The sequence below is a fragment of the Prionailurus bengalensis genome, chromosome F2, assembly GCF_016509475.1.
Source record: "Prionailurus bengalensis isolate Pbe53 chromosome F2, Fcat_Pben_1.1_paternal_pri, whole genome shotgun sequence".
NCBI classification, from domain to species: domain Eukaryota; kingdom Metazoa; phylum Chordata; class Mammalia; order Carnivora; family Felidae; genus Prionailurus; species Prionailurus bengalensis.
In genome coordinates this window covers 28,814,400-28,835,491 of record NC_057353.1, presented here as the reverse complement: position 1 = coordinate 28,835,491, position 21,092 = coordinate 28,814,400, and the positions used below count along the sequence as shown (strand labels likewise).

The following is a 21,092-nucleotide window of genomic DNA, read 5'->3' as shown; positions in this document are numbered from 1 at the left end:
TAGAATTACAGTGCAGAAGCGTCTTCTGTATATAAACAGAAGTGTCATGTTGGCATTGGAGTCGAGGCATGAATTGTTTTCAAAGCCATAAACATGGACAAACTGGAGAAGAAAAGCTGCAGAGACAGCGTGAAACTTCAAGTTCAATCGGATAAATAATGGCCTCATTATCCACGAATTGCACAGGATAGAATACTTTCTCTGTTTCATACGTGGCTTTGCCTGACCCCTTCCACCTCTGAGATATGGTGTTTTTCCAAATCCTCCCGAAACTGTACTGCCAGCCACTGACACGGACAGGAACCCATAGGGCTTCTGGAGGCTCAGTTCCTCTCACTGGTCTGGAGTTCAGTTTCCGGATTCCCTGAGTGACACGTGGTTTCAGAGCCCCAGGTCAAAGACACGTTTTCTTCCACGTCTGTAAGGTACTTTGTGCACTTTTTTTTTCTTTTTTTTTTTTGTGCACTTTTGAATATGCACGTGCAATCTGAACATGACTGGGGAGCCGTGATTCAAATTGTTCTTAGAGGTCAAAGGGCACTCAGCCAACTCAGCACCTGACCAGCAGCCCCAGCAAGGCAGAGTTCTTTCTTCCCTCTCTTCCTCTTTCTCTCACTTCCTCCCATGTTTCCTTCCCTCTCTCCTCCCTAGAATATTCTCATCCTGACTGTAGGTACAGAGAACAGCCTGAGAGAAGTGTTAACAGTGGCAAATGGCCCTAGGACCTGATCACCTAAAATGGTCTCCTTTTAGCTCTTTCTAAATTAAAAAAAAAAAAAATCAACAGTGTTCAAGAGAGAAATTGTGGTCCCTTTATTCTCAGCAATGGAAGCTGGGAGTTGTGCTGTTCCGTGGGATTTCCTTGTACTCCCTCCCTGAGGCCTCTTTTCCCTGCAGCCTTCTTCATTTTGTCTCTCCTTTCCCTTTCTCTTCTCTGATTCTTTCCTTTTCCTGAGGTCCCACATTTGCAGACACCTCAAATGCTTGTGTGTTCTTCCTTCCCTTCCAGGTTTCCTCTGCACCAGATGTAAACGGCACCGGCATTTTTACCAGAAAGAAAGCTGCTTTAAAAACTGGCAAAAACAAGCAATGAAAAGAGATAACGTTTAAATGACTTAGCACACTTATTGGGGGACTTGTTTGTATGTTTCTCTGAATTCCAACCTTTAGTGAAATGTTCTCATCCATTTTTAGTGAGGAAAACTTGAATGATTTGCTTCAGCAGAACTCATCTCTACAGCAGTCATTATTGCTTGAATTCAGTAAGTAGGCTGAACATCCAAACTTTAAATATTTTTTAATGTTTATTTATTTTGGAGAGGTGCAGAGACAGAGGGAGAGACAGAATCCAAAGCAGGCTCCAGGCTCTGAGCTGTCAGTACAGTTGGGCCCCTGAGTCTCCAAACTTGAAAATTTTTATATAGGGATTCCTGGGTGGCTCAGTTGGCTGAGCATCAGACTTGGGCTGAGGTTATGATCTCATGATTCCTGAGTTCCAGCCCTGCATTGGGTCTGGGCTGTCAGCAGGGAGCCTGCTTCAGATCCTCTCTACCCTCCCACCTCTCTCTGCCCTTCCCCTGCTTGCGTGCTCTCTCTCTCTCTCAAAAATGAATATTAAAAAAATTTAAAGCAAAGTTTCAACCTCAGTCAATAGTTTCATGAACTAATAGTAAATAAGATAGAGCAACTGAAGTAAGTCAACAACTCCATTACAAAAGACTCAGGAAAGAATTCCAAACTACTAAATGTGCTAATTATCCTTCTCAGTAGGTGCAGCAATCCCCACTGGGCTTCAGTCTGACACATACACTTTTGTGTTTTTATATTGTTTGTTTTGGAAATTCCCTCAGGGACAAAATGCATTGGGTCTTTAATTCTTTGTAACAACTGGTACCATGCCAGGTAGATACTAAGTTTTTCTTGAAGGTGATCAGTTGGGTAGTAGATAATAAATATGGCTTCTGAGCTCAAGACAATGCACACAATAAACTCATGTCTGATCCTTACTTATCAAATGTCGTCGCCACAATCAATGTGATAACCACGCCTAAAAATGAGGCACGTCTGCTCATACCAAATGGCTACATTGCTTCTGGGTACAGAGCAAAGATGGAGAACGTGGATTCTGATTACGAAGTGCCCGAGCTGAGAAGCCTCCGTTCCCTCATTTGTTAAACAGGCATGTGTGGTAGACAGAATGACTCCTCCAAGAGTCCACTTCCTAATCCCCAGAACCTGTGAGTATGTTACCTCACACGGCAAACAGGACTTTGCAGCCGTGACTAAGGATCTTGAGATGGGGAGATTATCTAGGTGGGTGCCATGTAATCACTAAGGTCCTGATACAGGAAAGAGGGAGGCAGGAAACTGAAAGATGGTACAGCAGAAGCAGAGGTCAGAGCGAGGCAGAGGCCTCTAACTAAGGAAAGCGAGTGTTCTCTAGAAGCTGGAAAGCGCATGGACGTTAAGCCACTAAAATTCTGGTTATGTGCTACAACACTAATAGTAAACTAATACAGTACGTTCGTTAATGCCTTTCTTATAGGGTTGTGTAAGGATTAAATGAAAACGGTTATGGGAAGACTCAGCACAGTGCCTGATATATAGAAAGAATGGAATAAATGCTGTTACCAGTCTACACAGCATCACCCGTAACCCCACTGAGTTCTTCCAGAGCTCCCTGCAAAATGTAAGGAAAAAAGACAAAGTATTTAAGACCAGAGAGAGGAAGCTAGAATTCATCGAGCTAGGTCAGCACTTTACACACTGAAATGCCCATAAGCCTGGGAGGTGGGGCTCCCTAAACTCGGAGAGGTTAAGTAAACTGCCTACTATCATACAGCTAGTAAGGTGTTAAATCCTGATTCAAATCCCGGTCTGTCTGAATTAAAAGCCCATGATTTTTCTAGCATTCCTTTAGACTTTATAATAATAATAATAATAATAATAATAATAATAACAATAATAAAAGGGGGGGGTGGCTTAGTTGGTTAAGGGTCTGACCTCAGCTCAGGTCATGATTTCATGGTTCATGGGTTTGAGCCCCACGTCAGGCTCTGTGCTGACAGCTCAGAGCCTGGAGCCTGCTGCAGATTCTGTCTCTTACTTTCTCCCTCTGCCCCTCCCCCACTTCTGCCCCTCCTCTCTCTCTCAAAAGTAAACATTAAAAAAATTAAAAAACAAAGAAAAAAGTGATACTTCTATCTTGAAACACGTGTGTTAAGAAGACATTTTGGGGCGCCTGGGTGGCTCAGGTGCCTGACTTCGACTCAGGTCATGATCTCGAAGTTTGTGAGTTTGAGCCCCACGTAGGGCTCTGTGCTGACAGCTCAGAGCCTGGAGCCTGCCTCAGAATCTGTCTCCTCCTCTCTCTGCCCCTCCCCTGCTCATGCTCTGTCTCTCTCTGTCTCTCAAAGAGTTGGAAAAAGAATAGCAAATAAAACCCAAAACCAGCAGAAGACAGGAAATAATAAAGATTAGAGCAGAAATTAATGCTACCGAAATTAAAAAAAACCCAGTAGAACAGATCAATGAAACCAGAAGCTGGTTCTTTGAAAAAATTAACAAAATTGATAAACCACTAGCCAGTTTGATCCCAAAGGAAAAGGAAAGGACCCAAATAAATAAAATCAAGAATGAAAGAGGAGAGATCACAACCAACACAACAGAAATAAAAACAATAATAACAGAATATTATGAGCAGTTATATGCCAATAAAATGGGTAATCTGGAAGAAATGGACAAATTCCTAGAAACATATACACTGCCAAAACTGAAACAGGAAGAAATAGAAAATTTGAACAGACCCATAACCAGTAAGGAAATCGAATTAGTAATCAAAAATCTGCCAAAAAACAAGAGTCCAGGGCCAGATGGCTTTCCAGGGGAATTCTACCAAACATTTAAGGAAGAGTTAACACCTATTCTCTTGAAGCTGTTCCAAAAAATAGAAATGGAAGGAAAACTTCCAAACTTTTTCTAGGAGGCCAGCATTACCTTGATTCCAAAACCAGACAGAGACCCCACTAAAAAGGAGAACTATAGACCATTTTCCCTGATGAACATGGATGCAAAAATCCTCAACAAGATATTAGCCAACCAGATCCAACAATACATTAAAAAAATTATTCACCACAACCAAGCAGAATTTATATCTGGGATTAAGGGCTGATTCAATATCTGCAAAACAATTAATGTGATTCATCGCATCGATAAAACAAAGGACAAGAACCATATGATCCTCTCAATAGATGCAGAGAAAGCATTTGACGAAATACAGCATCCTTTCTTGATAAAAACCCTCAAGAAAGTAGGGATAGAAGGATCATACCTCGAGATCATAAAAGCCATATATGAATGACTCAATGCTAATATCATCCTCAATGGGGAAAAACTGAGAGCTTTCCCCCTAAGATCAGGAACAAGACAGGGATGTCCACTCTCGCCACTGTTATTCAACATAGTATTGGAAGTCTTAGCCTCTGCAATCAGACAACACAAAGAAATAAAAGGCATCCAAATCAGCCAGGAGGAGGTCAAACTATCACTCTTTACAGATGACATGATACTTTGTTAAAACCCCAAAGATTCCACCAAAAAACTGCTAGAATTGATTCATGAATTCAGCAAATTTGCAGGATATAAAATCAATGCACAGAAATCGGTTGCATTCCTATACACTAACAATGAAGTAACAGAAAGAGAAATCAAGGAATCGATCCCATTTACAATTGCACCAAAAACCATAAAATACCTCGGAATAAATCTAACCAAAGAGGTGAAAAATCTATACACTGAAAACTATGGAAAGCTTATGAAAGAAATTGAAGAAGACACAAAAAAATTGGAAAAAGATTCCATGCTCCTGGATAGGAAAAACAAATATTGTTAAAATATCGATACCACCCAAAGCAATCTACATATCCAATGCAATCCCTATCAAAGTAACACCAGCATTCTTCACAGAGCTAGAACAAATAATCCTAAAATGTGTATGGAACCAGAAAAGACCCCAAATAGCCAAAGCAATCTTGGAAAAGAAAACCAAAGCAGGAGGCATCACAATCCCAGACTTCAAGCTATACTACAAAGCTATAATCATCAAGACAGTATGTTCCTGGCACAAGAACAGATGCTCAGATCAACGGAACAGAATAGAGAACCCAGAAATGGACCCACAAACGTATGACCAACTAATCTTTGACAAAGCAGGAAAGAATATCCAATGGAATAAAGACAGTCTCTTCAGCAAGTGGTGCTGAGAAAACTGGACAGTGACATGCAGAAGAATGAACCTGAACCACTTTCTTACACCAGACACAAAAATAAACTCAAAATGGGTGAAAGGCCTCGATGTAAGACAGGAAGCCATCAAAATACTTGAGGAGAAAGCAGGAAAAAACCTCTTTGATCTTGCCCGCAGCAACTTCTTACTCAACATGTCTCTGGAGGCAAGGGGAACAAAAGCAAAAATGAACTACTGAGGCCTCATCAAGATAAAAAACTGCATAGCAAAGGAAACAATCAGCAAAACTAAAAGGCAACTGACAGAATGGGAGAAGATATTTGCAAATGACATATCAGATAAAGGGTTCGTATCCAAAATCTATAAAGAACATCAAACTCAACACCCAAAAAACAAATAATCCAGTGAAGAAATGGGCAAAAGACATGAATAGACACTTCTTCAAGGAAGACATCCAGATGGCCAACTGACACATGAAAAAATGCCCATCACTCATCATCAGGGAAATACAAATCAAAACCACAATGAGATACCACCTTACACCTGTCAGAATGGCTTACATTAACAACTCAGGCAACAACAGATGTTGGCGAGGATACGGAGAAAGAGGATCTCTTTTGCATTGTTGGTGGGAATGCAAGCTGGTGCAGCCACTCTGGAAAACAGTATGGAGGTTCCTCAAAAAACTAAAAGTAGAACTACCCTACAACCCAGCAGTTGCACTACTAGGCATTTATCCACGGAATACAGGTGTGCTGTTTTGAGGGGACATGTTTATAGCAGCACTATCAACAATAGCCAAAGTATGGAAAGAGCCCAAATGTCCATCGAGGGATGAATGGATAAAGAAGATGTGGTGTATATATATACAATGGAGTATTACTCGGCAATCAAAAAGAATGAAATCTTGCCATTTGAAACTACATGGATGGAACTGGAGGGTATTATGCCAAGTGAAATTAGTCAGAGAAAGACAAAAATCATATGACTTCATTCACAACAGGACTTTAAGAGACAAAACAGATGAACATAAGGGAAGGGAAACAAAAACAACATAAAAACAGGGAGGGGGACAAAACAGAAGAGACTCATAAATATGGAGAACAAACTGAGAGTTGCTGGAGGGGTTGTGGGAGGGGGGATGGGCTAAACGGGTAAGGGGCACTAAGGAATCTACTCCTGAAATCATTGTTTCACTATAGGCTAACTAATTTGGATGTAAATTTTAAAAAATCAAAAATAAAATAAAATAAAAAGAAGGCATCTTAATATACCTTCACTATCAAATAATTATTTACTACTCATTTTGTGTGGAATCCTGTCCCAAGCTCATAATACAATGCTATGGTGACTGTGACTTTGCCAGCTCTGCAGGGAAAACAAGAGTGGTAGTGGTCATAGTGATAATAATCCTTTATTATATTTGTAAAGCACTTTTAAAACTTAAAAAGTACTTTCAAAAATAGATGCTTTCAAGAGTCTCATGATTTCTCAAAGGCAAGTTTTACTACTTCCTTTTTGATGAGAACTCTGGGGATGACAGGCTGCTTTGCCCCAGGCACATGCCTAAATGACATACCCGAAATACATCTCCTGATTGAAAATGTCATGCCTTGTCCATTACCCTGGTCTCTGGGAGTGTCCTTCCCAACATGGTCTGAAAAGTGGCTTGCAAACCACTTCTAGCAGAGTGCCTTGGCTGTGGGCAGCTGGCACATGTGCATTAGGCAGTGAGTCCGGAAACAGTGTGCTGAGCTCTGGAGTTATTTTGAGGTCAAAAGCCAGATCTTATGCTGAACATTAAGCTTCCACAGAGGGAACTGGAGATTACTTCGATGGGGTTTGGAGTCAAGTTTTGCTGAAGGTCATTGTATTGTGTAGCCTGCTTGAAACTGTATTCTGGGTAATAGCTGCAAATTCCTCACATAATTATGTTAGGCTCTTCTATTTTATTTTTAGTTGCAGTGGTGTAAAAAAAATAACCAACATTTCCCTTTGACGTTTTCCTGTACAAACGTAGTAGTCTCTCTTCTCTCTCCAAGTTTGATAGCCTGTATTCATTTGTTTCCAGGAATTTTTCTTTATACAATATAAATTCATTCCCACAGACTTGAGATAATTACACTTTAGGCAGCCCTCTTCCTTTGTAATTATTTACCAGTTTCTTATCCTTTTCTCAGGATGTACATAGTTAGTCAAATAAATACACTTAATACTCCCCTCATTTTCATATAAGTTTACATGCTGTTTTAAATGTGCAAAAATTGTTCAGAGGACTCCTAATTTTGCATTCACTTATTTATGATTGTAAGTATTATTGTAGGATCCCACTGATGTTTCTCATATGTTTAATTCTCATTAAAAAATAATATTTAAATTTAAAATTCAGTGAAATTTGTGTTTGGTTTTATTTTGAAATATAGTCATATTTCCAATCTCCTCCTCCCTTCCTACTTATATGCCATGCATTCATTAATACAAACGATCTGATTTCTCAGCAATTTTATTTTTAGAAGTTTTGAATAGATTAAGGATTAAAATGGTAGAATAAGGCAGATGACATTTTACTACACATACACCCATTGTGGCTCATCGCAATGATAATATACAGTGAAGCATTTTATAAACAAGCTACTGTACGTTATTCATTCTAAGACAGACATTTTTTCACACTTTACCATTATTGAAATTGAGACATGTCCTACAATCATGTGGTAAGAAAGCATAATTTAATTAGCAGTGTTTTTTCCTTTATTTATTTATTTATTTATTTATTATTTTTTTAATTTGAGAGAGAGAGCGAGCATGAACAGGGGAGAGGTGCAGAGGGAGAAACTTAAGCAGGCTCTAAGCTCAGCACACAGCCCGGTGCAGGGCTCAATCCCATGACCCTGGGATCATGACCTGAGCCAAAGTCAAGATTTGGACGCTCAACCAACCAACTGAGCCACTTAGGCGCTCCAGCAGTGTTTTTTTCTATTTAGACAATCTGTTGTAAAATAAGGCTGCATCTTCAATTTGGTAGCATCTTAGATTCAATTAAATACAATATATACCAAGGCTATTCTACATGCTTTATAGATTTCCTTGCCTAATCCTCTAAGCAATCCCATGATATAGGCAAAATTATTCTCCACATTGGACAGGAGGATAGAGTAAGGAACCTGCCCCCATTGTGGCATGCTGATAACAACTAGTTCTCACAAGAGTTGAGGGAAACCTTTGATTTGTAGCATTTGCTAATTTCCATGGCATTAATACCCTCATATGGCCAACTTCAAGCTACCAACATGAAGTCACTGAACACAGGATTAGGAAGATGTATACAAAATTGGCTCTTGCGAGCAGGTGTGAGCTGACCCAGGCACACCACTTACGTTATATGTTCTTCCTGGGTAGCCTTTATCAAAACTATGGCTTTAATATCACTCATATACCAAATACTACAATATGCAATTCTGCATTGGTCATCTCCACTTGGAAGCCCTACCAGCCCCTCCAGTCTGATAGATAAATTGTACCTTCCTTACTATTGACACTCTCCTTGAGGATCATTACTGAATACAGGAGAAGGAATCTAAAAAAAAAAATCTAGGATTTTGAGAATATGGTGGTTAAGCACTGTGAAGGGTGTGAGACTTTATCCTGCTTACAAGCTAGCAAATTAGCCTGCCACAGTTTTGTGGATGTTGTTACAATATTCCTGGATCAGACACCAAGAGCTTTATTATCCACAGAGAAACAGTAGCCATAGTACTGACATTTCTTTTTTTTTTTCAGCAGGGGCAACAGTCTGAATCCCAACTCCCACCGGATGATATAGAGGCCTGCATGTACAGCAGGTGGCATTACAGGAGAAGAAACCTGAGTTTGGGGCACCCACATGTTACATGGGCAGTAACTTTGCCTGACTTTTGCCTTCGAGGGAAACACTATCTACAAGGCTGTAAGCAAATCTACCCTTTGCTTCAGAGGAAACACTCTACTCTCTCTGTCTTCCAAGAGTGCTCACTATACAGTCATCTTTGAAAGGACAGTCTGGAACAAGATGTGCAGAAACATGAGAGACCCGCGGAGAAGTTTCCGATGAGTATTGCACTCTGTCAGCTACCTACCGAGGTGAGGGCTGACTCCATTTAATCTGTCTCTCACAGCATTTAATTAAGGCTGCTATCCGCAGCATTCCAATTGCAGCGGGTTGGGGCAAATCTGCACAATCATACCCCCAGGATCCTGGATACAACTAGCAAAACAAATTCCAAAAGCCATCAGAGTCTTACATAGCCATATGGCTTTCTCCTTTAGTTTCTGTATTGACTTTTCCACTTGGCCTTAGGTATTAACACAGGTACAGTATCACACGCCACACGGACTCTGCCTTGGTCTGTAAAGAAGACATCTAGGGTAACTTATCCATGACAGCCCTGGCCAGTGAACTGAAGATGACCTGAATACCTTCCAGGGTCAAGGTGGTGTCAGTGATCACTCCACTAGAGTCAGGGACAATTTTTTTTTTAATTTTAATGCTGATCAATTTATTTTTTTGCTTTTTTATTTTTTTTTTAAATATAATTTATTGTCAGATTGGCTTACATACAACACCCAGTGCTCATCCCAACAAGTGCCCTCCTTAATGCCCATCACCCATTCCCACCCCATCCACCCTCACACTGTTCTCTGTATTTAAGAGTCTCTTATGGTTTGCCTCCCGCCCTCTCTGTAATTATTTTTTCCCCTTCCCCTCCCCCATGGTCTTAAGTTTCTCAAGATCCACATATGAGTGAAAACATATGATACCTGTCCTTTTCTGACTTATTTCACTCAGCATAATACCCTCCAGTTCTATCCATGTTGCTGCAAATGGCAGGATTTCATTCTTTCTCATTGCCAAGTAGTATTCTGTTGTATATATAAACCACAAGTTCTTTATCCATTCATCAGTTGATGGACATTTAGGCTCTTTCCATAATTTGGCTATTGTTGAAAATGCTGCTATAAACATTGGGGTACAAGTGCCCCTATGTATCAGCACTCCTGTATCCCTTGGGCAAATTCCTAGAAGTGCTATTGCTGGGTCATAGGGTAGGTCTATTTTCAATTTTTGAGGAACCTCCACACTGTTTTCCAGAGTGGCTGCACCAGTTTGCATTCCCACCAACAGTGCAAGAGGGTTCCCGTTTCTCTGCATCCTCGCCAGCATCTGTTGTTTCCTGAGTTGTTCATTTTAGCCACTCTGACTGGTGTGAGGTTATATCTCTGTATGGTTTTGATTTGTATTTTCAGGAACAAGTTTTGAATCATCTTTTCTAATCTAATAGGATGACTTACACCATAGGGATCACATCAATAATAAGTCAGTTAACCCTCTGGAAATTTTCCTGAGATAACAAAGCCTCATTTTGGAGAGATCTCTGCTGCTGCCTAAGGGCTACATGACTTACTTATGGTGTTTCCTTAAATAATTAAAGGTCTCTTATGTTTACCCCTAATGTGCAAAGCAGCAAGATTTTTGGAGACAGGCAAGTGAATGCCCAGTTTCCATATAGGAAGCACAGTCCCAGGGGCACACATGGTGCCCCTGGAAAGAAAATGTTGTTTATAATTGTTGGGACCCCTAAATCTGGTTCTAGTCAGAGGGGCAACAGTGCAACTGGTGTGGTCTCCCAGCTGTCTGGCAGGTTTCAGGGCTCCCAGTTCAGTTTGAGTAATTGAGTCCAGGCATTCCTTTGGAGGGACTACCTAAGAGCAGTCAGCCCAACCTGTCCAGTTTGTTCATACAACCAGTCGAGTGGCATTTTTCTGCCCTGTTGAATGACGGAGTGATAGCTATAGAAGTGTGAGTGAAGAAGACATCCAGTGGTATGGACAGGATTTTTGTTTTTGTTTTTGCCTGGGAGTTATAGACACCGAGGCCATCTTCTGCCATTCCCAATAGATTTCTTGACAGGATTAAAGGGAATAGTGCCCAAAGAGTGGCAAGAGCTGTGTGGGGGAGAATGTGAGACTCAACAGTTAAATTTAAGACACTTGCAAGAGTTTGAGAGAGGTTTTGTGAACTCCAGTACAGTTCTGAAACAGAAAGATCATTAATGTCCTTTCTTTCCCATGGCCCTTGGATCTTAAGATGTTCCCTCTACTGCCAAAAAATCAATGTGCTCCATTCTATTAGCTACAAATATGCCTTTATCCAATCATCCTCTACTTGTATTTCTTTGTTTTTTAATGTTTTTATTTATTTTTTAGAAGGAGACACAGTACGAGTGGGGAAGGGGCAGAGAGAGGGACACGCAGAATCTGAAGCAGGCTCTGAATCTGAGTTATCAGCACAGAGCCTGAGGTGGGGCTGGAACCCACGAACTGTGAGATCATGACCTGAGCTAAAGTCGGACACTTAACCAACTGAGCCACCCAAGTGCCCCGACTTGTATTTAGACCTTTAATCCAGAAGGGGCAGATGCAGGAAGGACAAGAGTATTTTGTTTTTTAGAACAGTTTAGCAATTTAGCAAAATTGAGAAGAAGGTACAGAGAATTCCATATTTCTCCTACCCTCACATAGGCATAACCTCTCTCATTACAAGTAAATTTTTCAAAATTTATAGGGACCCATTATGTCCCTACTTTGGCCCACATGTCTAATGTTGGGGGACATGATGAGCAGTGTACTCAAACGAGTGGTCATTAGCCTTACGATCTAAGCCATGTCAATCTAAAGGGGTAGCTGCCACTTTTTTTGTGTGTAAAGTTAAGATACTACTAATTCCAGGCTGGTTGTATTCTTGAATACACCATTTGCATTTCATCAGTGAGGCTTGTTGGGCCCCTTCCTACACTGTTAGTCATGGAGTCCATGTTGACCCTGCTCAAAATGAGAAGATCAGGCAAACGGTTCCAAGCCTCTATAGGTCAGGCATTCAGTTTCTTTAGGAGCCAAATTATTGGTTCTTAGTTGCTTGTAGTCAGAGGGGCAACAGTTCCAAGACCAAAGGGGTGTCTCCATATAGAGGCTGCCTCCCTTTATCAAAGGCTCCAGTTGGTGACATCATCAAAGAGACTTATGCCAGAAATTTGTTATTAGGGTTGTGGGTTCCAAAGAAACTAGTATGTCTGGCTTCTCTCCACCATGATTATCTCCTCTGAACTTTATGATCGTTCATAGTACAAGCACGTGACATATCCATACTGATTACACATCATCCCTGGAAAACACAACAGTACATTGAGTAGCCCATAGGATTCTACCCAGAAGATCACATTAGCTTCTTTTCCCTACCTTGAATAATGCCCAAGGCTCATTAGCTTCATCAAGACCCAATTATACCTGAATTCTACTTTTCTCCTCTTATTTCCAGTCATATGAACCAGTAATTACCTTTTTTATGTAAACTTCCTTCAATTGGGTTTCTATCACTTGTAATTAAAAGAGTACTGATGAATACAGTAGAAATTTGTAAGATATGCTAAGAAATATGGTTTAAATCTTGAAAGCCATGTGTAGATTTTAGTGAAAGATTTTAGTCACATGATTGATACACTCAGCATATTTGGCTTTCTCTGGTTTTTAGAAACAGGGACAAAAAATAGGGAAGCTGGCAGTCATTGACCAAGTCCTGACTGTTCTTGTGCTGTTTGCTGCAGAGATTTGTGATTTGCAATGATTTGGCTTCTTGAACTGGTTGTGGTTCAGAGTTCTGTTGTCATATGTAATCCGACCATTGTCCATTTCTATACTCAGTCTCTCAGGCCTGTCTTTTGGTCATTCTCTCACTTTCGAGAAGTTAACCAACTCAGGATATGCTTGAGATCCAGATCTTTACCCAATCTCCAAGAGAGAACTGCCCAGTTGTCTCCATAGCCAAGTGTATTGAGAGATCATCTGGCAAGAGAGTGATTGAGAAGATGCATTTAAAACAGGAGAAAATAAGGTGGACTAATATCACAACTACTCTGACAACAACAAGAACAATTACTGTTGCCTGTAAGATACTTCAACACCAATAACTCCAATTGCCCACCCCAGGACAAGAAAACAATTGCCATAGGCCTGGAGGATCAACCTTAGAAAGTCAAGTAGCTTTTTTCCTACAAAGGATGCTTAGTCTTTTTATTTTACCTGCTTTATTGGCCCAAGTGCAGCAAGCAGTATTAGTGATAATACAAATGGCCCCATGTCTAGACAACAGGAAATCTAGAGGCATGGTATTGTCTCTCTCTACTTGTGTCAAAGAGTTGTGACTGATCCGTATCCATCAAGGGCAGAGGTGGTGTTATTAATAACTTTTGCCAGAATTGGTGATATGTTTCTTACAGTCTTTTTTATTTGTACAATTCCCATCATTGGAAACATTGCTATGATTGTTCACAGAAGCAATGAGTCTCCAGTAAATTAAGGGTAAGCCTTTGTTGTCCACTAGTCTTGTTTAAAAGTCAAAATCATTCTTTTTCCTTTTACTTTGAAAGTGATCAAATATTTTTCATCTCTGGGAATTATAGGATCTTTGTCATCAGTGTTCTGTATTTAATAAGTATGTGCTGTGTTCTGGGCCCTCAGTGAGCCCTTCAAATCTGAAAATTATGTCATTCCACTTGGAGAAACTTCTTGAATTATTTCCTGGTGATTCCCTTCTGTTTCCTCCTTCTCTTTCTTGAGCTTTTTTTTTTTTTTTTTTGATATTGGATTGCTGGGATTAGACTTCTAATTTCCTTATATTTTCTCCTCTGTTTTCCAGCTGTTTGTTTTTTGTTCTGCTTTCTAGGAAATTCACTTCACTTTATATTCCATGGAGTGACTTAACATAAATGTATCATTTTACAGTTATAAGGATCAGAAGTCTAATGTGAGTCTTACTGAACTAAAGTCAAGATATCTGGAGGGCTATGTTCCTTTCTGGGGGATCTTGGGAGGAATTTTTCTTTGCCTATTCAGGTTGTTGGCAGAGTTCAGTTTCATGTGATTGTAGAATTGCATTTTGTAGTTGGTCTGTGAATGTAGGTCTGCATTTTCTTGATGGCTCTCAGTTAAGGGCTTTTCTAGCTTCTAGATGCTACCCACATTTCTTGGTTCATGACTCCTTTCCTCCATCTTCAAAGCCAGCAACAGTGAATGGAGTCCCTCTCATACTTCTAATCTCTCCTGCCTCTTCTTCTATCATGGCATCTCTCAGTCTCCTGTTGGAAAAGTTTCCAGCTTTTAAGAGCTCATATAACTAGATTGGGCCCATCTAACAATACAGGATAATCTCCCCATCTTAAAACCTCTAAACTTAGTCACATCTGTTAAGTCCCTTTTGTTTATGTTTAGGATTTAGACATCTTTGGGAACCCTTATTCTGCCTACCACAGGAGTTATAATGTCCACTATTATATATTTAATTTCTAAGAACTCTTTGTTCTTGGAACATTCCTTTGTATAGCTAATTTTTGTTTCATGTTTGGGATGTCTTTACTTCTCTCTCTGAATGTAATAATGATAGTTTTAAAAAATGTCTTCTCCCTGTATAGTTTGTTTTTTGTAAGTTGCCTCTTTGTTATGTTTATTTTGGTCCTTGTCTTCCATTAGGAAACTATCTGTTGGTTTGTGGCTGCCTACAATGGGCAATAAACAGCTGATTGTTTTTTCTGGGTTCCTGGACAAGACTTGTAGGGCCTGGGTTTGAGGGTAAGGTGATCTGGCTTACTCAATATCAATATTTTGGGGTTTTTTTGTTTTGCTTTTTTCTTGGGGTGGTCAAATTCTTGAGAGATGGATCTTTCAATCCCCTGCTTTCCAGGTATTTGGGTATTCCTACGTTTATAGGCCTGGCTGTCGACATTCAGGGAACCAAGGAAGGGGAATGTGGGAAATCTTAGCATTCATGATGTGAACAGCTAATGGATTTCTCTGCTTACAATAGTAAATCACCTTCATGTGCATTTACTGTTCTGTACCAAGGGATTGTCCAGTTTTCTTTCCCAAAGAAATCACCTCAGGGGCGCCTGGGTGGCTCAGTCGGTTGAGTGACCGACTTTGGCTCAGGTCATGATCTCACAGTTTGTGGGTTCGAGCCCCGCGTCAGGCTCTGTGCAGACAGCTGAGAGCCTGGAGACTGCTTCTGATTCTGTGTCTCCCTCTCTCTCTGCCCCCCACCATTCCACTCATGCTCTGTCTCAGAAATAAATATACATTAAAAAAAATTAAAAAAAAAAAGACATCACCTCAGACTTCTGTGCAGATCTGGGGAAGGAATTGAAACAAATTCCTTCTTAGGTAGACTTTCAACCAATCTTCCCGCTTGGAACCTCACTTTCTGTATCCACAGATACCTGGTGCCCAGTCCTGAGGGTTTGGAAATTCTGTAGTAGAATTAGGTTCTTCTTGGCTTTCCCCACTACTAGCTTAGCAACCAGCTTCCTCAGATGTGCGAGGTCAATTATCATTAGGTAGCCTCTCGAATTCTCTTCGTCCTTGTGGACTTATCCTTTTATTGTAACTTTAGTAGCACTGGGAGGGGATAAGGATAGATGAATGTTCATTCAGACCATTGACTTGTGTATATTAAAAGGGTGAACTTTATGGTAGGAGAATTATATCTCAAAAAAATAAATTTCTAAAATGAATGAATGTGTGCAGTGTGCCATATTTATCCCAACACGAGCCTCCTAATTTTGGAGATGAGAATAGTGAGCCTGGTGATGGTTTTAAGTGATTACTTTTAAGTGAGAGTTCAGCTAAATCTGCTTAGGTGTTCTGAGTTGTGTCTGGCCTTGCACAGTTGTGTAAGTTGTGTAAGACACAGACTTCGATTCCTCAGCCCTGACCTTGGGCTCTTGCCATTCTAGCCTCTACCATTTCTAGAAGAGGAACACTGGTGCCCTGGAAAACTAACCATCCTTACAGGGATGAAATGGCCTGCAAGTCATTGAGTCAAATGCCAGTTAAAAACATGTATAAATGTTGTTAATCACTTTGTTATTGACTCTACATATAATTAATGCAATTTATACCATACAGTCGTCTAAAGAATAGATGAAAATATTTGCAAATACTGACGGTGGAGAGTCCAGGAGGAAAACGATAGTGGCTCCCATCCCCACCCAGCTCTTATGATGTAATTTGATAAACACACAGAATTCAAAATGGCTTGAAAAAAATACAAGGAAGATTAAGTGGTCTATGACTTTTCTTAAGATAGCCCAAATCAATAATGTGAGATCACTTCCTGTTAACATTCAGGGATTTACATGTCTGTCTTCCATTAGTGTGAAGTACTCTTTCCTGCCAGTACCCATTTTTACACATTTGAAGACTTATTTCATACTCACAGTCAGTCTTTTACATAGCTGAGAGAATACAAGTTGGTCATAATATTTTCTTAAGCGATTAAATATTAAATACCAGACATGACATCAATATTTCTCCAAAACTTGTTTTTGATTTCTTGGGCTTCCTAACCCTCACCTTATGTATCTAGTTTGCCTGCACAGTTTAAGCAGTAAGCGTCTTGTCTTTCTGCTGGAATATGATCACTTTTTCAAAGTTGTGGTGTCATATGCCTGCAGTTATTTGACCAATCAGGGAACCAGAACTGCCCTTAGAAACATTTTGGATTGAGAGAGTTAGCAAATAAAAGGAGACCCCATTAAGGATTTCAGCTAAATAACAAACTATATATATATGTATATATATATATATATATATATATATATATATATATATATATTTATTTATGTGTGTGTGTGTGTGTGTGTGTGTGTGTATATATTTTTTTTAGTATAAGCATGTTGTAAGTATTGCAGGGGATATACTTATACTAGAAATGATCTGTTGTTTACCTGAAATTCAAATTGAACTGGGTGTCCCATATCTTATCTGGCAACCCTAGACACAAGCTACTGGGTAGTCTCCTTACTGGGCCCTTTAAGAGACTGCTCACCTGTGCCTCACCTGAGGGTGAGGAGTCCTTGGAGCCAAATGGACATACCCATCCATTCCTGTCTCCCCTTTATATAGACCATACACTGGGTACCTGCAGCTGCAACATCTCCCACCTGAACCTATGTGTTCAGGGTCTTTGACCTTTTCCCCAAGAGGGTCCTTTTGAGTGCAGCCCTGGTCCAGAAGTATGACCATGGGGTGGCTGATGGGAAAGGGTAGATAGAGAAGGGATATATAGCCAGGATACTCCTACAGAGAAGCTTGGATCTAGGACAGAGCCCTAGGTGAAAAGACTGAGTCAGAAGAGAAAGCCAGGGCCTCCATTTGTACCCTTGCCCCAGGCCCCACAAATGTGAAGAGTGGGCCTGCAGAGAGCATCAGACCATACACGTATTTTGTGTGCTTTCTGCTATCTGAAGGGGGAATGGGTACAATGAGGGCAGAGTGTAGAAGTTTCCACTTATAATATAGAGCTTCTATTTCTAACCTTTCCAATATTTTTATTTGCTTCAATTCATTTGCTTTTGGGGAAACTCTAAATTTCACCAATGGATAGGTATTTGAAAAAAACTTAAATTGTTTTTAATGTTTATTTTTTTGTTAATGCCTATCTTGTTTGTTTTTAATGTTATTTTTGAGAGAGAGAAAGAGTGAGAGAGAGCAAGCATGGGGGAGGGGCAGAGAGAGAGGGAGACACAGAATCTGGAAACAGGCTCCAGGCTCTGAGCTGTGAGCACAGAGCACAACGCAGGGCTCGAGTTTACAGACCACGAGATGATGACCTGAGCCCAAGTCGTACACTTAACCGACTGAGCCACCCAGGCACCCCTTGAAATGAAACTTAAAAAAAAAAAAATCCATGTCACCATTAACAACAACAACACAACAAAGGAAATCTAGTGTCTCTCTCCTGTACTGAGTGAGCCTTTTAAGGGATGATTCAGCTAAATGCACCCAGGTGCTCTGTTTACGTGCTAGCTACTCTCCAGAGATTCCTCAGAGTGCTAAAACATAAGTTCTGTTTATATCAGAAGTGACAGTGTGAGTTGTAAGTGCAGATTCTGTTTGTCAGGAAAAAAAAATTAAGTAGAAAGAAAACACAAGAGAAAAGCAGGCTTCTGTGGAAATGTCACGTATGAGGTGGTTTATGGTATGAACAGTGCTTATTTCACCTCATAGAGAAAAGGAAGTTAATATTTGCCTAAGGCTGAGGATTACATGAACCTAACTACATTGGTACAGGGCAGACAGGCGGTTTTTAAATGGCATGTTGTATCACTTAGGGTTTCTTTTGGCTCCATGTAGCGGGAGCCCAACTATAGTGGCTTAAAAAAGTCAGGTGTTTATTTTATTCCTGTAAGAAGCTCCACGATGCCACTGAAGACCCAGGTTCTTTCTGTCTTTCTATTCTGCCATCCTTGGCTTGTGGCTTTCTTCCTCATGCTTGCAAGATGGCTGCTGCCCTTCTCACAGGAAGAGGGAGAGTAAAGAGCAAAATAATGTTGCCAAGTCTGTCCTCTTTTAAAATGATTTCTTGGGGAGCCTGGGTGGTTCAGTGGGTTGAGCCTCCAACTCCCAATTTCTGCTTGGGTCACTTATAGGCACATCTGCCCATAAGCTGGGATCGACCCCCACCTAGGGCTCCGTGCTGAGAGTGGAGTCTGCTTGGGATTCTCTCTCTCTCTCTGCCCCTCCCCTGCTTGCAGTCTCTCTCTCTAAAATAATAATTAAAAAAAAATTCTCGAAGATTCCAGTTAGCAAGCTGTGCGCATATCTCATTGGTCGTTAATGTGTCAGAGAGCCCTGCCCAGCCCAAGGGAGCCTGAAGTGGCCAGTGTTTCAGCTGGACACACGCTATCCCAAACAATATTTGGGTTCTTTTAGGAAGGAAAATAGGAAAACTGGATATTGGGTTGGCTATTACCCGTCTCTGCCACAGACGTGAACAAGCATATAAATTCTTCAAAAAAAAAGAAGGCATTTATTTTTCTTCCAACATATAGTTAAAGTCATCACCATATGGCAAGTTAAATAGATAAAAATTGAGTAAATAGTATTTTCAACCAACACTATTTTCAAGTGCTATTTATTTGTCTACAAGTTAGTCTATAGGTTGAGAGATTATCTCTCCAAATGTTTATCTCTCTACAATAGATGTAAATAGCAGGCAGGCAACAATTCTTTACCATGTTAAAGAACTTTTTCCAATGCCAAAATTTACCTTGCTGTTAAATTTTAAAAATCATGTAAAAATTATTTTAGGTTTATTTAGAGAGAGAGAGAGAGTGAGTACACTCAAGGAAGAGGCAGAGAGAGAGAGAGAGGGAGAGAGAGAATCCCAAGCAGGCTCTATGCTGCCATCAGCACAGAGGCAGACTTGGGGCTAGATCTCACCAATCATGAGATCATGACCTGAGCAGAAATCAAGAGTCAGATGTTTAATGGACTGAGCCACTCAGGAGCCCAAAAGTCATAAAAAAAAAAAAAAAAAAAAAAAAAAAAAAAAAAGGCCTAGCATTGTACCTCTTTGTTACAAACACTGGATTGTTAGTATATACAGTATACCTTGTTTTAAATGTTAAACCTGAAAGCTAAACTTAACATGTTTACTAAATGCATGGTATAATTAAAAGAATGAAAAGATGACCAAAATGATCTTTGACCTTCTCTAGCGTATAAACCACCAGGTTCTACCTTAGTGGGGCTGTGAAACACACAAAGCTATGGCTGTAGCAGGCTGGCTTGAGGGACGAATGCCGGGGTGAGTGCTACCAGAGAGAAGGCCAAGTGCAGCAGGAGGAGGAGAGAGCAAAGAGAAGTCTCACCTGGTCGGGGTACACAGAATGAACTTCATGGAGAAGATGCTGGGGATGCAGGAGCTACACTTCACGTACAGCGCGATGGCACGGAGATAGAGAACGTGGAGCTGCTTCGAGTACCTACAGGTAATTTTTAAGCATATTAACAAAAGCCTAGTGCATGTGAAGTACTATATAACGCTGAGAGAGGACGGGCAAGCTAGAGTCTCCGGGTATAAAACACAAGGGGAAAGCTGCCTCTCTCACAGACCTAGATGGTCTGTGAAAATGAGGTACCACCTTACAAGGATATATTCAAAATGACTTCATGGAAAATGAGTAAATGCAAAAACACTTCGAAAATAGAGTGCTGATCGGTGCTCGGGTGGCTCAATGGGTTGAGCGACTGACTCTTGGTTTGGCTCAGGTCATGATCTACAGTTTGTGAGTTCGAGCCCTCATCGGGCTCTGTGCTGACACTGCAGAGCCTGCTTGGGATTCTCTCTTCCTCTTTCCCACTCAGGTCCTTTGTCTCTCTCTAAATAAATAAACTTAAAAAAAAAAAGAGTGCTGATAATTAAAAGTATTGTTACAGTAATAATAGAAGTATTATTTCCAAACGCTTTAAACTGTGTTGATCAGTGAATATGAAACCTCAAAATACATTTTCAAAAGATCCCCTTTGATGATTTTGCCCTTTGGTTAATTTAATTCATTTCAGAATGTTGGCTTTAATTCTGCACTCAAAACAGTCCTTATTACGTGAAAACCTTCCTAATCTGTCACCGAAAAACACTCACTGTCTGTGAAAAGACAGGGCTACACAATGTTTCGAGAGATTCTTTGTAATTTCCCCCCTTTGCCTGTTTGGGACCTAGTTATTGAAAATGTCACAGGATATTGTTTTGACAAGAGGAGCCTACGAAGACTCAGAGGGAAAAGGAGCCATTGGCATTTCTGATAACCTTCCAGTGTCTCCACTCAGTAGTACACAGGAGCAGGTGCTCGGGAAGGCAGAGAAAGGGCATCTTCAATGCCTGGGGAAACTTTTGATATTATAAATAACTTGAGGGTGGGACGCCAATGCCAGCCGGGTTCGCGAGCGGTCTCCACGCAGCCTCCATGGTTGATTCCGC

The 21,092-nt window shown here is 40.5% G+C and overlaps 1 long non-coding RNA gene across 1 annotated transcript; it reads left to right on the top strand.

The window, feature by feature from the left end:
* The first annotated feature begins 860 nt into the window (after positions 1 to 860).
* LOC122495521 lies at positions 861 to 20,013 on the top strand. Its single transcript, XR_006300486.1, has 3 exons — positions 861 to 1,262; positions 9,026 to 9,364; positions 19,831 to 20,013. It is a non-coding gene; the product is annotated as an uncharacterized LOC122495521 (long non-coding RNA).
* The last annotated feature ends 1,079 nt before the right edge of the window (positions 20,014 to 21,092 follow it).